The following is an 18,364-nucleotide window of genomic DNA, read 5'->3' as shown; positions in this document are numbered from 1 at the left end:
TAACAAAACATTTTTGGGTGCCCAATCACACCCTAATCAAAGATTGGTGGCGACTCTTCAAACAGTATTTTTCGATCGTAAAGGAAATTCAAAATGTTTCGGAACGAGAGATCTTTTAAATCGCATTTGTTTTTAAATAAAAAATCAATTGAACAAAGTAAGTTAAAAATTGATGTGGTTTTCAAAATCTCACCTTTTTTCACCTTTTAAGAAAAAAATCGTTTCGACAGCTTGGCGACTCTGCTGGGGACTTTTTTTAGAGAGTCAAGCCAATAGTCGAGTAATTAATTGTCTTTGCAATTGAAAATTACAAATTCGTTTTAATTTGATTTTTGATCCATTGTTTGGTTTTTAATAATTTTTGATTGTTTGTAAGTTGATTTCTTTAATTTAATTCGATTGACAATTAAATAGTTGTATTAATCTGTTTGCTAATGGTTTCAGAATAATTGTTTGTTTTAGGAATTGATTTTGAGTGTTTTTATTGTTTGTTTTTTCTCTTTTCCTCACACACTGCACAACTGCATTATCATAACATGAGCTAAAACCCCGCTCCGTCCTAATTAAGTAGGAGTGAGAGACTATGCCCTCGTGTGGTTTTCACCTCCGCATGGGATAGTGGATCGCTCCTGGAGCTCACGCCTTATGGTCCTCGTGATGGTAATCACCTCCGCATGGACATAAGGAGGTGTGTTCCCTCGAAATTGAACTTGATCCCCTAAAGCCTATGATGGGCCAGGATTGAGGGTTCGGTAGCCCAAGGGGGCACCGACAAGGACAATTCGAGAACCTATTACTTTAGAACCTAACCCGACATATAGTGAACGTAGAGCCTGAACTTAGGTTGAACCAAACCCGAACCTTAAGAATCCCGTGAGGAGGGTACACAAGGAAAAGTTTTTTTTTTGAGTCATTTATTTTCGTTTTTCGAATAAATGCTTGCGAACTAGATATCATGTGGTTAGGTTTATTTTTCGAACAAGCATGCGAACTAGATATCATGTGGTTAGGTTTATTTTTTGAATAAGTATGCGAATTAGATATCATGCGGTTAGGATTTCTTTTTGTGGATAACAAAGCTTGGGGGTATATATCATGTTGGGTAGGATTTGATAAAGCAAGATGGGGTAGTCAGCATATGTGGGTAGGATTTTTTATCTTGAATTAATTGCTTCATGTTTACTAACCGATCTTTTGTTGTTTTTGCCTTGTTTCTTTTCTGTTTTGCATTGCATTGTCCATTACATGGTGTTGATTTGGGGTCGATGTTTATATAGAATGACAGTAATATGGAACGAACGGTTCAGAAAGAGGTTGAGGACAATGCAGATGTTCTGAGGTGGTCGGAACAGTCCCAATTGACCAATGGAGACAGCGTGATGCCTGGATATGTGTCAGAGTTATTTGGTTACACTCACATCAACGTGCGTCAGAATGATCTAAGTGAGCTAAATGAGATATGGGGAAGATGGGCAGTAGCCGATAAGGAGATGTTTTATCAGTTGTACGGCGATATTCCTTATCTTCTGGATATTTCTATTGACCGAAATCTGTTTAGAGCATTGACACAGTTCTGGAACCCGGCTTATAGCTGTTTCACATTTGGTAGAGTGGATCTAACACCAACAATAGAGGAGTATCAAGCTTTGGTCCGTTGTTCGAGGTCACAGATGGATAGAGTATATACCAAGCTGCCAGTCACTCCTTCGTTTAAGAAGAAATTACTATTGATGACCGGAATGAGTGAAGATTGGGTAATCAGAAACATTAAGAAGAAGGGAGACAGTGAGTGCATCTCTTGGGCTGCGTAATTGATCATCACCCTGATAAGAGAAAGAAGCTTGACTTGTTTGCTTTAGGGATTTATGGGCTCGTTATTTTTCCAAAGGTGCTAGGATATGTAGACGTATCAGTCGTTGACCTGTTTGAAAGATTAGACAAGCACGTGGATCCTGTTCCAGCCATTTTAGCTGAGACGTTCCGGTCTTTGAGTTATTGTAGGCGCGAGGGAGAAGGACGCTTTATAGGATGTGCGCCTTTGCTGCTAGTGTGGATTCTAAGTCATTTCAAACATATTGAAAGAGCACCAGGACGAGTTTTTCTAGAGGGGTTTTCGCCTTTGAAAGATTTTCTTTCTAAAGAATGGCCTGGGGTTTTACCGAAGAAAAATGGATGGTCATCTTCAAGGATATCAGAGATGGAGATATTTTATGGCGAGCTTCGTGGAATACCTCTTCGGATATACTTTACCGATGTGGAGAGCGAGATTGGGTTCCTTTGCCAGGTATATGGGGTTCTGTTGGGTATGCACCACTACTAGTTTCCAGACAGTATGGATCGAGGCAGTTCATTCCAGCCACGTGGGACTTGTTAGGATCGGATTTTACATTCAAAGGAGATCAGTATAAGGGTAAAGTTAAAGGGTTTGCTGAGGCTTGGAAGCAAACTCGTCGTGTGAATCTGTTCACTTATGATCTCGAGTTATCTCAAGAGTACGAGCAATGGAGAAGCGGTCGAGTAAATGACAATATCCCGATGGTGAATCCTGAAAATATTCAGCCGATGGAGGAACAGTTGAGAGTGGTGCCATCTCCATTAGAGTTAGCCAAGCGCGATTTTGAAGTAGAACGGAGACAATGGAGAATGACTTTACAGAAGCTAGAAGATGAAGTGTATCAAAAGGGATTGGAGATTGACATTCAGAAGAGTAGAGCAGATCGAATTGAAAAAGTAGAGAAGCAACTTCGGCTAGACTTTGACGATCTTCGGTCAACTTATCAGCGAATGGTAAAAGCTCAAGTAGGTTCTAGCTCGAGTAAGTCTGTCGAATTGAGGCAAGAGGTGGCGAGCCTCAAAAGAGTAGCCGGAGAGAGTCAAGAAGAGCTCAAGCAAAGCAGACACCAAGTTAAGATTTTATCGAAGGAAAATGATTCTTTAGAGAAGCGGTTACAAGAGAGTCAAGCCCAGAATGAGAAGTTGAAGGGGAAAATTTCAAGTTTAGAGACTGCATTACGACGATACCGAAGCGGGGAAGGTAGCTCGAGCCGTGGGGAGGTTGAAAGTTTGAAGAGACAAGTGGGCGAGCTTGAAGCCATGGTTCAAGAGTTTCAGAGGCAAGCAAGTGAGCTATCGATAGTTCCCTATGAGGGGGATATACAGTGGCGTTTTCGGTGGGAGCGAGCTCAGGCGAGAGTTAAGCAAATAGAGGACTTTATTGCTTGTTACCTAGACCACGCGCGGGGGATAGCTCAATATTTGGTCATTCTATCTGAGGAAGCTGCTGATGTGACTGAAGAACTGGATCCCGAGGCTGAAGAAAACCAGAAGATCGTGGAGTTGCTAGCACATGTACAGCAAATAGGAGAGATGGTGCAGATTTATTTGTGATGTGTTTCAACTTTGTAATTGAACGTCGTTCTAATATAAAGAGTTGTTCTAAGGAGTCGTTCCAGGATCAACACCCTGCATTTTGCATATGCCTTTTTAATACATTTAAATTTTTGCATGGCATTTTATTCACTCATAATCATATATTTCATATTCATTAATAAATATCAGCGATAACAAAATGACTCTGTGACAGAGTAATACTGGAAAATCCCAAGCATACCTACAGAACCAGGAAGAAAGTTATGGAGGACAAACTTGCCCAAATTGAGAAGGCTCAGTTGGAGTTACAAGATAATATCAAGAAAATGCAAGAAGATATGATTAATGCCCAAAAGGAGATGTTTGCCAAGTTTGCGAGTATGTTGGAAGGAAGAAATCCAGAACATGGGAAAAGCCCTATACCAGAAGGTGTAACTGAAGATCCACTTCATCATCTAGGGTTAACCCCAGAACAATCTCAGAACGTTCAAGTGACCCCTGTTTATGTCGGGAAGGTGCACATTAATCCAGTCGGTGCTTCTATTAACGTACAGCCTGGATCTAGTTCATATCAGGAAGAACATCAATGTCATCAAGTTTTGGACCTTGATGAAGAAGCCAAGAAAGATCAAAACAATCTGTTGGAAGAGAAATGGAAGCAGTTAGAAAGAGAGGTCAGAGCCATGAAGGAAGATACCAGTGTCTATGGATTTGACGCAAAGGAGTTAAGTCTAGTTCCTGATCTGGTCTTGCCTCCAAAGTTTAAAGTTCCTGACTTTGAGAAGTTTGATGGTACTAGGTGTCCCTCTGCGCATATCACAATGTTTTGTAGGAAGATGACCGGATACATAGGGGACGATCAATTGTTGATACACTGCTTTCAGGAAAGCTTAACTGGCTCGGAAATCCGGTGGTATAACCAGCTGAGTAGAGCTAATATTAAATCGTGGAAAGACTTGGCTAAGTCCTTTCTTGAGCAATACAAACATGTGAAATATGTTAGGCCCAACAGGATGATGTTGCAAGGAATGGAAAAGAAGTCTAACGAGAGTTTTAGATAATATGCTCAAAGATAGAGAGATGTAGCAGTGGAAGTCCACCCGCCATTGGAAGAGGAGGAAACAAATATGCTTTTTGTCAACACCTTAAAGGTTCCTTTTTTCTCGCATCTTATCGGTAATCCTTATCGAAGTTTTGCTGATGTGGTTACAGCAGGAGAAATGATTGAAATGGCGATTAAGAGTGGAAAGCTTGAAGGAGGAGAGTCTAGTAAGAGGCCACCAACGAGGAAAAAAGAAAGCGAAGTCAGTAATGTGAGGCAGTACGATTCTAATAACATCACTGTTTCCCGTCCTCAAGGAGCAGGGTCGTCAACACAAAATGATAATAGACAAGGGGCAAGGGACCAGAGGAGAGAGAGGCCTCAATTTGACCCCATCCCGATGACTTATAAAGAATTGTTTCAGATTTTGTATGATCGGCATGTGGTTTCGCCGTATCACGTGACTCCAATGCAACCTCCTTTTCCCAAATGGTATGATGCTAGTGCTCAGTGTGAGTACCATGCAGGGAACCCTGGGCATTCCATTGAGAATTGTACTGCTTTTAAGAAGGTTGTCCAAGCTTTGAGAACGAGGAATGTCATCAACTTTGGTGACAGTGAGCAGCCGAATATAGCTCAGAATCTGTTGCCAAGCCATGCAGGGGCAGGAGTTAACGTGATTACTGAAGAGAAGGGAAAGAGAATTGTAAGGAATGTTAGTGAGGTGGTATCACCTATGAGTTGGGTTTGGTGCCAGATGGTCAAGGTAGGATTGTTGAAGCCTAGTTTGATGGGTGAACAGTTTAACAGTGGAGAGGTGTGTCAGTATCATAACAGTGAAGGACACAATATTCAGCAATGTCCTTACTTCCTATCTTTGGTACAAGATATGATGGACAGTAAAGAAATTGAGTTCTTTAGAGAGACTGCTGAAGAAGAGGAAGCGGAAGTTTGCGCTTCAGAAGGATCGTCTAAAGGGGTATACAATGCCAGTTGTCCCCTAATTATTACACCCAAAAATCGAGTTGCTGAGAAGGTAGCCCCGAAAGTGGTTATTACACCTCCATCTCCATTCCCATATCGGGATAATAAACAAGTGCCTTGGAGATATGATTGCCAGATGGGAGATGTAACAAAAGAGAATGAAAAAGTAGATGAGGTGGGACGCTTTACTAGAAGCGGTAGGTGTTATTCTCTTAATCCACCTAAAGAGTCTGAGAAGAATGTTGCAGTTGATAAGGGGAAAAAGGTTGATGTGCAGATAGAAGAAGATAAGTCTGTTATCAATGAACCAGTAACCGAGAAAAAAGCGGTAGAATTTTTGAAATTTCTGAAACACAGCGAGTATAGTGTTGTGGAACAGTTACACAAATTGCATGCCCGTATTTATGTTTTATCATTACTTTTGAGTTCAGAGGCCCATAGGAATGCTCTATTAAAGGTTTTGAACCAGACTTTTGTTCCGAAAGAATTGCCCGTTGAAAAGTTGGATCGATTAGTTTCCAATGTACAAGCTGATAATTTTTTATCTTTTTCTGAGGATGAAATCCCTTATGGGATGATGGGTATTCAGAAGGCGTTGCACATTACAGTTAAATGTAAAGGGCATGTGTTGTCCCGGGTCTTGGTTGATAATGGTTCAGCTTTGAATGTGATGCCCTTAGTGACTTTGAAGAAGCTTCCGTTAGATAGTACACTTATGAGAACCTGTCAAAGTGTAGTTCGAGCTTTCGATGGGACTAAAAGAGAAGTGTTGGGCAAGATTGATGTTCCTCTGAATATTGGTCCAGCAACTTATGAAGTGGAATTTCTCGTAATGGACATTATGCCTATGTACAATTGTTTGTTGGGAAGGCCTTGGATTCATCAGGCCGGTGCAGTTCCGTCCACATTGCACCAGAGACTGAAATTTGTGATTGATGGAAGGTTGGTATGTATTCATGCTGAAGAGGACATTATTGCTTCTGTTTCTACTACTGCTCCGTATATTGAAGTTGATGAGCAAGCCGTCGAGTGTTCTTTCAGATCGTTGGAGTTTGTCAATGCTACGTTTGTGGCCGAGGGCAGGAAGATACCAAAGCCTCGATTGTCAAACTGTACCAAGATGGGGCTTAAATTGACTCTTAGAAGAGAAGCGAAAGTTAGAAAGGGTTTAGGTCGACAGTTGCAAGGACCGGTGAATCCCATATGCCCTATTACTAAAAAAGATCGATTTGGTTTGGGGTATCAGCCAACTCCGAGGGATAAGTTGAGGGGAATTAAGAAGGGCCAAGAAATCAGAAAAGCCAGATTGACTGGTGAAGACCTTAGCTGGGAACCCGTGACCTTCCCGCCGTTGAGTAGTATTTTCATGTTTGGGGGACATATGTTTCAAGGGGATTCAAGGAACACCGAGGTGATAGTTGAGGATGCTTTGGGAGATTTAGGCATTAATGTTATAACTGATGATGAATTTGAGGAAATGAGAGTTATGGGCATTTATCCTGCACCGCCAGGCTTTGTGTTGAACAATTGGACCGCGGAAGAACTGCCTGTAGTTTACAAATCTTTTACAGAGTAATGCACTGGAACTTTCTCCCTGTTGTTCATACCCTGGGGCAATAGGTGATTTTATGTAAAGGGTTAAGCTGTTTGTTTTTTCTTGCTTTCAATAAAGGATGCATTCTGTTAGTTCCAAATGGCAAACATTCTCCCATGCATTTCATTCATTCATTCTTTGTTGTATATATGTATGTATTTATTTATTTCTATTTATTTATATGGGAAAAGATTCTCCCATATGTATATATGTATATATATATTCTCTTTCATTATTTTTTCAGGAGCTCAGATATCAATAATATGAATGCCAATGACTCTGACCCAGAGATTGATTTCGAGAAGCCTATATGTCAAGGGGAAATCGAAGATTGTGATGATGATGAAGGATGTGAACTACCTTCTGAATTGCTGAAAATGGTGGAGAATGAAGATAAGCAGATTCTACCTCATAAAGAGCCTACTGAGATTTTGAATTTGGGAACAGATGAGGATAAGAGAGAAGTAAAGATTGGTACCACTTTGTCAGTTGGAGGTCGATAAGATTTGATAGAATTGCTTACGGAAAAGTTCAAAAAGAAGTCAGAGGATTTTTGGGGAGATTAAATTATATAGCTCGGTTTATTTCACAGCTGACGGAAAAGTGTGATCTCATATTCCGCCTTCTTCGCAAGAATAACTCAGGGGAATGGAGTGAGGATTGTCAAAGAGCTTTTGAAGCAGTGAAAAGATATTTATCGAGCACTCCAATTTTAGCGCCACCCATCTCTGGCAAACCCTTGATTCTGTATTTGTCGGTTTATGAAAATTCCATGGGGTGTGTGCTGGGGCAACGTGACCAAACTGAGAAGAAAGAAAGGGCTATCTATTATCTCAGCAAGAAGTTCACTGAATGTGAGACAAGATACTCACCCGTTGAAAAGTTGTGTTGCGCTTTAGTATGGGCTACCCGAAGGCTTAGGCAATATATATTGTATCATACTACTTGGCTTATATCCAAGCTTGATCCCTTGAAATATCTAATGGGTGTGCCTGCATTATCTGGAAGATTAGCTCGTTGGCAGATCTTATTGTCCGAATTTGACATCCAGTATGTAAACCAGACGGCAATTAAAGGAAGTGCTATAGCGGAATTCATTGCAAGCAAGGCTTCAGAAGAATATGAGTCGTTGAGCTTTGATTTCCCGGATGAAGATTTAATGGCTATTTCGGTAGAAGAAGCAGTTGCATCCACTAGCAAATATTAGAAGTTGAACTTCGATGGTGCTTCAAATGCCTTGGGACATGGAATCGGGGCGATTTTGGTCTCACCAGAAGGAGAGCATTATCCTTTCACCAGTCGGCTTAATTTTGATTGTACAAACAATATGGCCGAGTATGAAGCTTGTGTTCTGGGTCTTAGAGCTGCTGTTGATCGCAAAATAAAAATGCTCAAGGTGTATGGGGATTCAGCTTTGGTAATATACCAGCTCAGAGGAGAATGGGAGACAAAAGATCCCAAGCTTGTAGAATACCGTTAGTTAGTTATGGAACTTGTTGAAGAATTTGATGAAGTAACTTTCAATTACCTCCCCAGAGAAGAGAATCAAATGGCAGATGCCTTAGCCACACTGGCAGCAGCGTTTAAGATGAACGAGCATTCAAATATGATGCCCATTGAAATGAAGGCTTATGAGTATCCAGCCCATTGTTTTAATATCGAAGAGGAAAAAGATGGAAACCCTTGGTATTATGATATCTTGCAATATATAAGGTATCAGAGTTATCCAGAACAGGCCACTGAGAATGATAAGAGAACCATTAGAAGAATGGCATCAGGGTATGTGCTTGATGGTGAGACCATATACAAGAAAAGTCTGGATCAGGTCTTGTTAAGATGTGTGGACGCGAAAGAAGCAAAATTGATTCTTGAAGAAGTGCATGAGGGAATATGTGGTACCCATGCTAATGGGCATGCTATGGCTAGGCAGATTATGAGATTTGGGTATTATTGGTCAACTATGGAAATAGACTGTATCAATTATACCCGAAAATGTCACAAGTGTCAGATTTATGGAGATAGGATACATACTCCTCCTCATCCGTTGCACGTAATGACAGCTCCGTGGCCATTCTCAATGTGGGGCATGGATGTTATTGGACAAATTTCGCCCAAAGCTTCAAATGGTCATCGCTTCATTCTGGTAGCCATAGATTATTTCACCAAGTGGGTAGAAGCAGCTTCTTACGCAAATGTTACCCAGTCTACAATATGCAAATTTTTGAAGAAGGAAATCATTTGTAGATATGGTTTGCCCGAGAGGATTATCTCTGATAATGCGTTGAATTTAAATAATAAGATGATGGACTCGGTCTGTAAACAGTTCAAAATAAAGCATCATAATTCCACCACTTATCGCCCAAAGATGAATGGGGCAGTAGAGGCGGCTAATAAAAACATCAAAAGGCTCATAGAGAAAATGACTGAGACCTATAAGGATTGGCATGATAAGTTGCCCTTTGCTCTGTTTGCTTATCGAACTTCAGTACAGACTTCAACTGGGGCAACTCCGTTTTCTTTGGTTTATGGGATGGAAGCTGTCTTACCTATTGAGGTGGAAATTCCCTCACTTCGGATTTTGTCAGAAGTGAAGCTCGATGAGGCAGAATGGGTCCAAGCTAGGTATGACCAGTTGAATTTGATTGAAGAAAAGAGATTGAAAGCTATTTGTCATGGTCAGATGTACCAAAAACGTATGATACGGGCACATGGTAAGAAAGTTCGTCTTCGAGAATTCTATGAGGGAGATTTGGTGCTTAAAAGGATTTTGCCTATTCAGAAGGATTTAAGGGGAAAATGGATGCCCAATTGGGAAGGACCTTATGTTGTCAAGAAGGCCTTTTCTGGGGGAGCTCTAGTTCTAACTGAAATGGACGGATCAGAATTACCATATCCAGTGAATTCTGACGCTGTTAAAAGATATTTCGCTTGAAGAAGAAATAAAAAAAAGAGAAAGAAAAAAAGAAAAAGAAAAAAGGAGGAAAAATGAAAGAAAATGAAAAATGAGAAAAAAAAATGAAAAATGGTGAAAAAAAGAGAAAAATGAAGAAAAATGAAAAATATAAAACGTATGAAAAACAAAAAGAGAAAAATGAAAAAAAGAGAAATAAAAGGAGGGTTCAAGACGAAAACCCGAAAAGGGCGTCTTGGAACCAAAAGAGGTCTCAAGTTGAAAACCCGCAAAGGGCGACTTGAGTTGAATTTGAAATTCAGAATTCGTGCATGGTGGAAGATTCTGAATTAATTTTGGAAGTGGAAAGAGCTCCTGATATGGATAGTAACAATGACAGTTGGTGATCAGGGATGAGACCAAAGATTAATGAGTCTCGATTGAAATAACCAAGAGAAATTGAATGCACATGAGATTCAATACTGGGTTAGGGCATCCAATGATAGAGATTTGGGAGTTTAGAAGTAGCTTCATACTCGTAAGCATCACAATTTTTGGAGATCCTTTTGACAGAAGCTATACTCGAGACATTCTAACGGCGTGCCATTTCAAAAGTATTTGCATTATTGATATTTGAAGACGCCTACTCTTTTGTTCTTTTACTATTTTCAGTTAAAAGTTTGCCATAAAATTACCTAAAAATTCTTTGCATTATATAAATAAAGAGATGTATTTTCTTGTTCGTTTCCCTTTTGCAAGCATCTTATTTTGAAAAGTTAAAACATATAGCTTAACTTGAAGTACATGAGATCATTTTGTATTATTGTGCAAAAGGTTTTAGAAAATACAAGTATTCTGAAGTTGACAATGGTTTAAACAGTAAGCTTGTGTGGTTACGGGGAAATGAAATCTTGAAGTTCGTAGAAAATTTCAGCCATTAAAAGATGACCCTAAGAGATTGTTGTTTGTCGAGAAGTTGGTCATGGATATTGACGGGTTTTCAAGAAAGAAAGGAGCCCAGGTCATGTTAAGGCGAGAGATATGGAATTGAGATTTTCAACTGGGGTGAACTGGTCAAACGTTCTGTGCCCAAGATGAAGCCGAGTTCCATCGAGATCAAAGGAGATAGAGTTCCTTCAAAGAAGAAAATGTATCAAATTGCATATTTGCATACATTTAGGCATGAATAGGATCATGACACTCATAATTGCATGATGACTTAAGCATTTGCAGGTTTCCCAATGATAGTTGAAGATTGAAGAGTTTGAAGCATCGAGATGAAGATAACTGGTCTTGAGATTTTGACAAGAATGTTGTTCAGATGAAAATTGAGTCAAAGCAGATTCAAATATCCAATGGCTTTCAGACAAGTTCGTTGAAGATTGAGTCCTATACTCTCTGAAGGAATAGGGAGCGGACAAGTTCGTTGAAGATTGTTTGAGTCCTATACTCTCTGAAGGAATAGGGAGCAGACACGTTTATTGAAGATAGAGTCTTATACTCCCTGAACGGATAGGGAGCGGACCCGTTTTATGAAGATTGTTCGAGTTCTATACTCCCTGAACGGATAGGGAGCGGACCCATCTATTGAAGATTGTTCGAGTTCTATACTCTCTGAAGGAATAGAGAGCGGACCCGTTTTATGAAGATTGTTCGAGATCTATACTCTCTGAAGGAATAGAGAGCGGACCCGTTTGTTGAAGATTGTTCGAGTTCTATACTCTTTGAATGAATAGAGAGCATACACATTTTATGAAGATTGTTCGAGTCTTATACTTCCTGAAGGAATAGGGAGCAGGCTCGTCATTTGAAGATTTTTCAAGTCTCACTTATCCCGACGTAATATTGAGTGGTTTAATCTTTTGAAGTTCTCATGACCGAACAAATTCGATCATTTGTTGATCTTTGCTCTATTCTCGTTACACGACAATGAACAAAGAGGGGCAGCTGTAGATGCTTAATTTGTCTGGGCCTATATCATGGGCAAATGAAAGTAGTTTTTGGGAGTTAAAAACCAGAAAAAAAAGATAGTGGGGAAATAACTACCAGAAATGTGGGACATTTAACCACTAAAAAACGAGAGCATTAGGGGGGCTACCAGAGAGGAACCAGAGGGAGGAAGAGCACAGAACAGGGGAGAGCACTGCATTTTTTTTTACGGGATTCATTGCAACAAAAAACAGTGTAATCGTTCTCATTTTGACACGGAAAATACAAGGCTAGAATTCGAAGTTTTAAGTTGTTTTTCCCAATGCTTCCATAAGTATGTTTTTTTTTCGTTTTTACATCCATTCAAAATGAAAAAAATGAAAAACCTATTATCCCAATAGAAATCATCAACGAACATAAACAATCCCAGACAGTAATAGCAAGGTTCCGAATAAAAAGAGAAGAATTTAGAAGGAGATTCAAACGGAAAAGAAGAATTCGGAGGAAACCTCACCTGTCTTTGCAGTAGCAGCTTTCGTGCTTTCGTTGGAAGGAGGGAACGTCTTCAACAGTCAAAGAACAAAAAGGCAAACATAAGCAGTGTAAACAGCAGTCCATTTCCCGTATTCGAAAGGGCGAGCAGTGTAACAAAGATTTTCCCTACTATTCTCGAAGCAATACAAATTTATTGAGGTATTTTTTATTTGTTTCAATTTTTGTTTTCCAGTGCCTTTGTGTGCGTTTAAGGATGAAATATTAGTAAAGAAGAAAGGGTTTTGGGGTTGAATTACTTGGGTTATAGGAAATCCGGTGGAGTTTAGTTGACTTCTCGTCGCCGTTAGGATTTCATTGTCGTAAAAAATTGGGTTTAGTCTTAATGAGTCGAATGATTTCGAAATAAAATAGAAAATAGAGAAATCCATTTACCTTGTTATATTGAGTCTTCACCGGAGTAGGGAAGTAGTTTAGGTGTCACAGAAGTTTTGGGTGATCGGAGAAAGGGGCCATTGTTGAGCGGTGGCCAAAGAAGTTTTGAAGGCTCATGGGTATTGAGGGTTTCAATTAAGAGTAGCAGAGGAGTTTGACTATAGGCTATAGCTCAGCTACCGACAGTTCCAATCCCTATTATAGATGATAATGCAATATTGGATTAGAAAATAGAAAGCAAAAGTGATATGTCAGAGATGATGGCGTTGGGAGGTAATGTTTGAAATCCATGGCTGCGTGATGTGAGAGAAGAAGAGTTGTGCGGCCAAAGGGTAAATTAAACTTTAGTTTAGGTTTAGTTAGGTTTTGTATAATATCATTTGGATTAATTAATTTTTAGCCATTGTATTTCTTGGTGAAATCAGGTTTCCAGTCCTCAAATTTTAAGCTTGTTTTACACCTTAGTCACCTTTAGGACTACTTTAGAATTTAACCTCATATGTTTGTCCTAATTTTTCTGTTTTTCCAGTTTTAATTTTAGTTATTCATGTGTAGGTCCCTTGTTTGTGCGCATTTTTATAATTAGGTCATTGGATTACTTTTGATTTTATAGATTGAATTTTACATTTATTTAAATTTAGTCACATTTTTAATATGTATATACATGTTTTTCTAAAAAATTCGTAGTTTGACATATCATGTTTTTATTTTTATATTTGAGTCACACTTGTACATAATATGTTAATATGCATGGTTTATGATTTTTAATTAAAATATATATATAATTTTTTTTGTATGTCACGTTGTATGATATTTTTAATTTTGTTTAATTAATTTTGACATGACATTTTTTTTGCACGATTCGCATGGTAACCTCATTTGCATAACTCGACATATTACATAATCGGACTAAGGGTAATACCCTTTTAATTTAAAATTATTTTAAGTGGGCAATCATAACTGATTTGAGGTCCGCTTTTAATGATTTTAAAATAAAAGTGTATCCCGAAAGTGAAACAAAAAAATTTTTGATTCGTCACCTAAAATTTGGGAACGAGAGAAAAAGAAATGTTCGTTTATTTAAATATATCGAGAAAAGGTTGTTATATCTTTAAGATCTGGTCTCGATATTTGTAAATAATCGAACATTCTTTATCTTTCTAAAACGACTTGGTAATTTTAATTTAATTCATTTGAGTGCTTTTGAATTTTTTAAATATACATTTTTATTTTATAGGATCAAAAATCAAAATAAATTTGAATTTGTAAAATTCATTGCAAAGATATTAATTAATCGACTAGGTACCGTTTTAGGGCGTTGTGGGGGTGCTAATCCTTCCCCGCACGTAACCGACTCCCGAACTTGGATTTTGGTAACGCATACCTTAATTTGTTGTTTTAATTAAAATTAATTTTTATTTAAAATAACAAAACATTTTTGGGTGCCCAATCACACCCTAATCAAAGATTGGTGGCGACTCTTCAAACAGTATTTTTCGATCGTAAAGGAAATTCAAAATGTTTCGGAACGAGAGATCTTTTAAATCGCATTTGTTTTTAAATAAAAAATCAATTGAACAAAGTAAGTTAAAAATTGATGTGGTTTTCAAAATCTCACATTTTTCACCTTTTAAGAAAAAAATCGTTTCGACACATTCAACCCCACACCCTTGACTAAGAGCTTATCTTTCTTATACTACTATGAGTCAGATTTTGAAAGGAAAAAAAAACATTATCTTTCTGTTATTTTCTCGGGAAAATACAGGGTATATTCCAGTATGTATACAGGTAGTGTACGTAGAGATGTCAACTCTTTGAAACACGTAATTTTAAATAAATAAACTAAAGAATAAAATATTTATGTAATTTCAAAATGTTTGACCGTTTCAGTATTTAACACGTCAACATTTTTAAATAAAAAATAAAATATATAGGTTTAATATTTAAAATCAATTGATTAATTTAAATTTTATTTTATTTAATGTTAGTTTAATAATTTTCAAAATGTTCAAAAATTATATTTAAAATATCTCACCTACATATTTTACATTTTAAAATTTAAGACATTAAGTTATTGTTTGATTGAAAGATTGTGAATTTAGTTAAAAATATCGTTAATTAATACTGTTGTTAAGATTTGAAAGATTGAGGTTGTTGTATTAAAAATTCTATTTTTTCACCTTGGGAATATCACAAGATTAATTATGTTAAAATATTTATAAAATGTTGTAGGATGAATTATTAAATTCTTCAAGTAAAATCATGAGTTTGAAACATATTTTTTACGAATGAAATAAATTGAGTTGGGAAGGTCAACCTCACTACTGTAATACTCAATCTAAATTAGTCGATCAATAAATTATATATTGATGATTATACTAAAATATATTGTAAAAATATTTATTAAATTTAATATCATAAGTTAACTTACTACTAATTTTATTAATAAAATTAAAAATATAAAATAACTCCTTAACTTTTTATTTTGTGTATTTAAATTTTTTTTAATAGTCTTTAATAATTTTAAAGTAGCATCTTATCGTAATTTTGTTAATATTAATAATGTACACATCCTACCAACAACCAATTGTCCAGTGGGATGAGGCATTAGGTCCCTTAAGTAAGGTCAGAGGTTTGAATCTTGACATTTGCGAATGGAGCAAACTAGGTTGGGAGGGTCGCCCTCGCCTCTACAGTACCCGATCTGAATTAGTCGTCAATAGATCGGATATCAGTGATTAATTCAAAAATAATGTACATATTCTACAAATATAACTGTTTGAACTAGAGATTTTTATAAATAACAATACTCTATTCTACCATGCTTAACTTTTTAAATCCTTACTTAAGCATTTGATTTATACTCAAATATAAAATAAATCACTGTAGATGAAATAAAAGTTAATTGCCAAAGCACTTACCCTTGTGTGTTTGGTTTCACGGAATGTAAGATTACCAGTGGAAATACAAGATTACTAGGGAATATGATTACTGGGAATGTTACATTACTGTGTTTGGTTGGTTTGGCAGGAATGTAAGATTACAGTGTTTGGTTGAAGGAATAAAAGATTACTGGAATGTATATTTTACCAAATTGTCATTGTTCTATATTTTTTAACAAGTGAAATTCTAAATATATGAAGTGCATGTACATTGTTAATAACTAAAAAAGATTTTAAATAAATATTACATGATAATCACATCATATTATTAAAAAAATAACTCAAACATATGTACATACTTAAAGACTTATACCTCAATGTTTATAATTCTACTAAAATCCTTTTATGGTTATTTTAATATTTTTAATTCATAATATTAAATTCAAATTATAAAAAAATAAATTCAAAGTGGTTTAAATGGACACTCAATCGTTGCATAGAAATAAATATGAGTTGTTTTTAATCTTTAACAACAAGATGATTAATCCCTCTTGCTTATGGCTTAGTTGTGAATTTCACTCCTCAACGTATGGCTTAGTTGTGAATTTCATCCCTCAACTTCCCAAACACTAAAAGTTAATCCCTTAACCTTACAAAATCTTTGTTAAACATTATGGTTAAATCTATGTAGTAAAACATCTTTTCGACAATTCCTCAACTAGATAATGACATTAAATCTTTTTGCAAAGTCCTAGTAGTAACTATTTTAATTCAACCAGCATTTCTTATAAAAAGAAGATATTATCGAAGATTTGCTCCATGTTATCTAAAAGTTTGATTGATAGTCATTCGGAGGTGATTCCAAGGAAAGAAAACGATAATCACATAGCAAACTAGATGTTATAACTAAACAAAACAAGATATTGAAACCCAAAGATCAAAGTTCAACCTTCCTGATATCCTAGGCTTCTCAAACGAAAACAATAACTAGTCAACAAATCGATAAGACCTTCACTACGAAAAATCGTAGAACTGCAATTACCTTAACTCCACTACATAAACAAGTTGGGCCTTGACGCCTTGTAGGTTGTCTTCAGCTTCCTGGTAGGTGGCCTCACCTTCTTGACCACCAATGGGAACTTGATTTTGGAGTTGTGGAACTGTTTGGTGTTGTCCCTCTTGCATAGCTTAGCCGAGATGATTGCGATCTTGATAATCTTGATGCAGGGGAACCTGACCCTGCGACGAGAAGCCATCTCATTGTACATCTGTTCGACAGCTCCATTCAAAGTAGTGTCGCGACATTCCTTGTACATGTTGTGATAACCGGTACGACTTTGATAGCGGAGCCAGATATCGTAGTTCTTGATCTTGCTCGGGTTCTTCTAAAAAATCTGCAGAGGAATTTAACTTAAATATCAAGCATTGCAAATGAAAATCAAAGAATGAATCTGAAATCATGTTCCTTTGTATACCAAGCATTAACAATAACTTCTCTTTTCCTGATGAAGTTTCCACAGTACAGAGCTAGGAGATCACAACAAAGTAAAATATTGAGAACTAGTTGTAAGCATCTAGTTATAAAAAGTTTCAAACTGATTTTGATGAACTGTTTTTTTAATTCAATCTTACATATGTAGCCCTCAAAAGTTATGAGACCAAATAAATCATTCATTGAAATCTCAATCGACCAAAAAAAGATGTATGAACTTTTTAAAAGTGTAAATAAATTTGGCATGAAAACCTTGAAGATCATATGTTTCTTTTCTATACAAGTTCCCTCCTATCAAACAAAAATTACAAAGTAAATTGCGCAAACACGAGCTAAACATCAACAATTCCAGCAAAATAGTTTTGAACATTAATCGAAATAAAAAGGGTAATTTACCTAATGAAATTTCAATTTTCAACACAATATCCCAACAATAAATCAGTTAATACAGAGTGAATTATAAAAGGCAAATATACCTCATTGATGGCGAGGACTTGACCGTTGCTCTTCTTAACCTTCTTCAGCTTCCTCAGGAAGTACCTGATGAATATATTCAACAACACCCAAAAGTCAGAAAAGTTTAAAGCTTCATTCAAATGGGATACCAAATCAAATAAAAAACAAAGATGTCCATGAAAATAATCACTAACCAGAACTTGGATTTGGCTCGAACCTCATTGGTGGCCCAAAGCTTCATCCTGTAAATCTTGGGATGTTCATCGCTCTCCGTTGGGTGAGCCCTTCCAACAACTTGGTACTAGTGAAACTGCAACCATAACATAACCAAAAAAGAGTATCAAATAATTCCATTTTTCTTCATATTGATCCAAATACAGCTAATAACTTCCGAGCCAAATGAAATAAAGAAAATTTTGAATAGATAGAAGCCCGAGCATAACATAACAAAACCATAATCAAATTATAAGAACAAAGCTTGAAATATTAATAACAATAGAACGCTGAAGCTAAAATAGGGAAATCGAGGAGGCGTTGGCCAGAACTAAAAGAAAAGAAGGGTATTTTAGGAAACAGGGACAGGGAATGTTCAAATTCCTAAGGGAGTTGCGGGACTAACATTCCCAGTAAAACAGGAAAAAAAACTATTATTGGTATTCAATGTTTCCCTTCACTTGAGAATAATAATCATCTAAACGGGGGTCCTCCCAAGAAAGTTTTAATCCGTGAACTAAATGGGGCCTCAAGGACAAGAGAATCACAATAAATAAAAGATTTACTTGAATACAAAATCACACAA

General features: G+C 36.9%; 1 pseudogene; it reads right to left on the bottom strand.

Moving 5' to 3' along the window:
• Positions 1 to 16,669: 16,669 nt before the first annotated feature.
• On the bottom strand, positions 16,670 to 17,890 carry LOC120151531 (annotated as a pseudogene).
• Positions 17,891 to 18,364: the final 474 nt, after the last annotated feature.

Source organism: Hibiscus syriacus, unplaced genomic scaffold, assembly GCF_006381635.1.
Source record: "Hibiscus syriacus cultivar Baekdansim isolate YM2019G1 unplaced genomic scaffold, ASM638163v2 tig00111059_pilon, whole genome shotgun sequence".
In the NCBI taxonomy this organism is placed as follows: domain Eukaryota; kingdom Viridiplantae; phylum Streptophyta; class Magnoliopsida; order Malvales; family Malvaceae; genus Hibiscus; species Hibiscus syriacus.
This window is presented reverse-complemented; position numbering and strand designations above follow the sequence as displayed.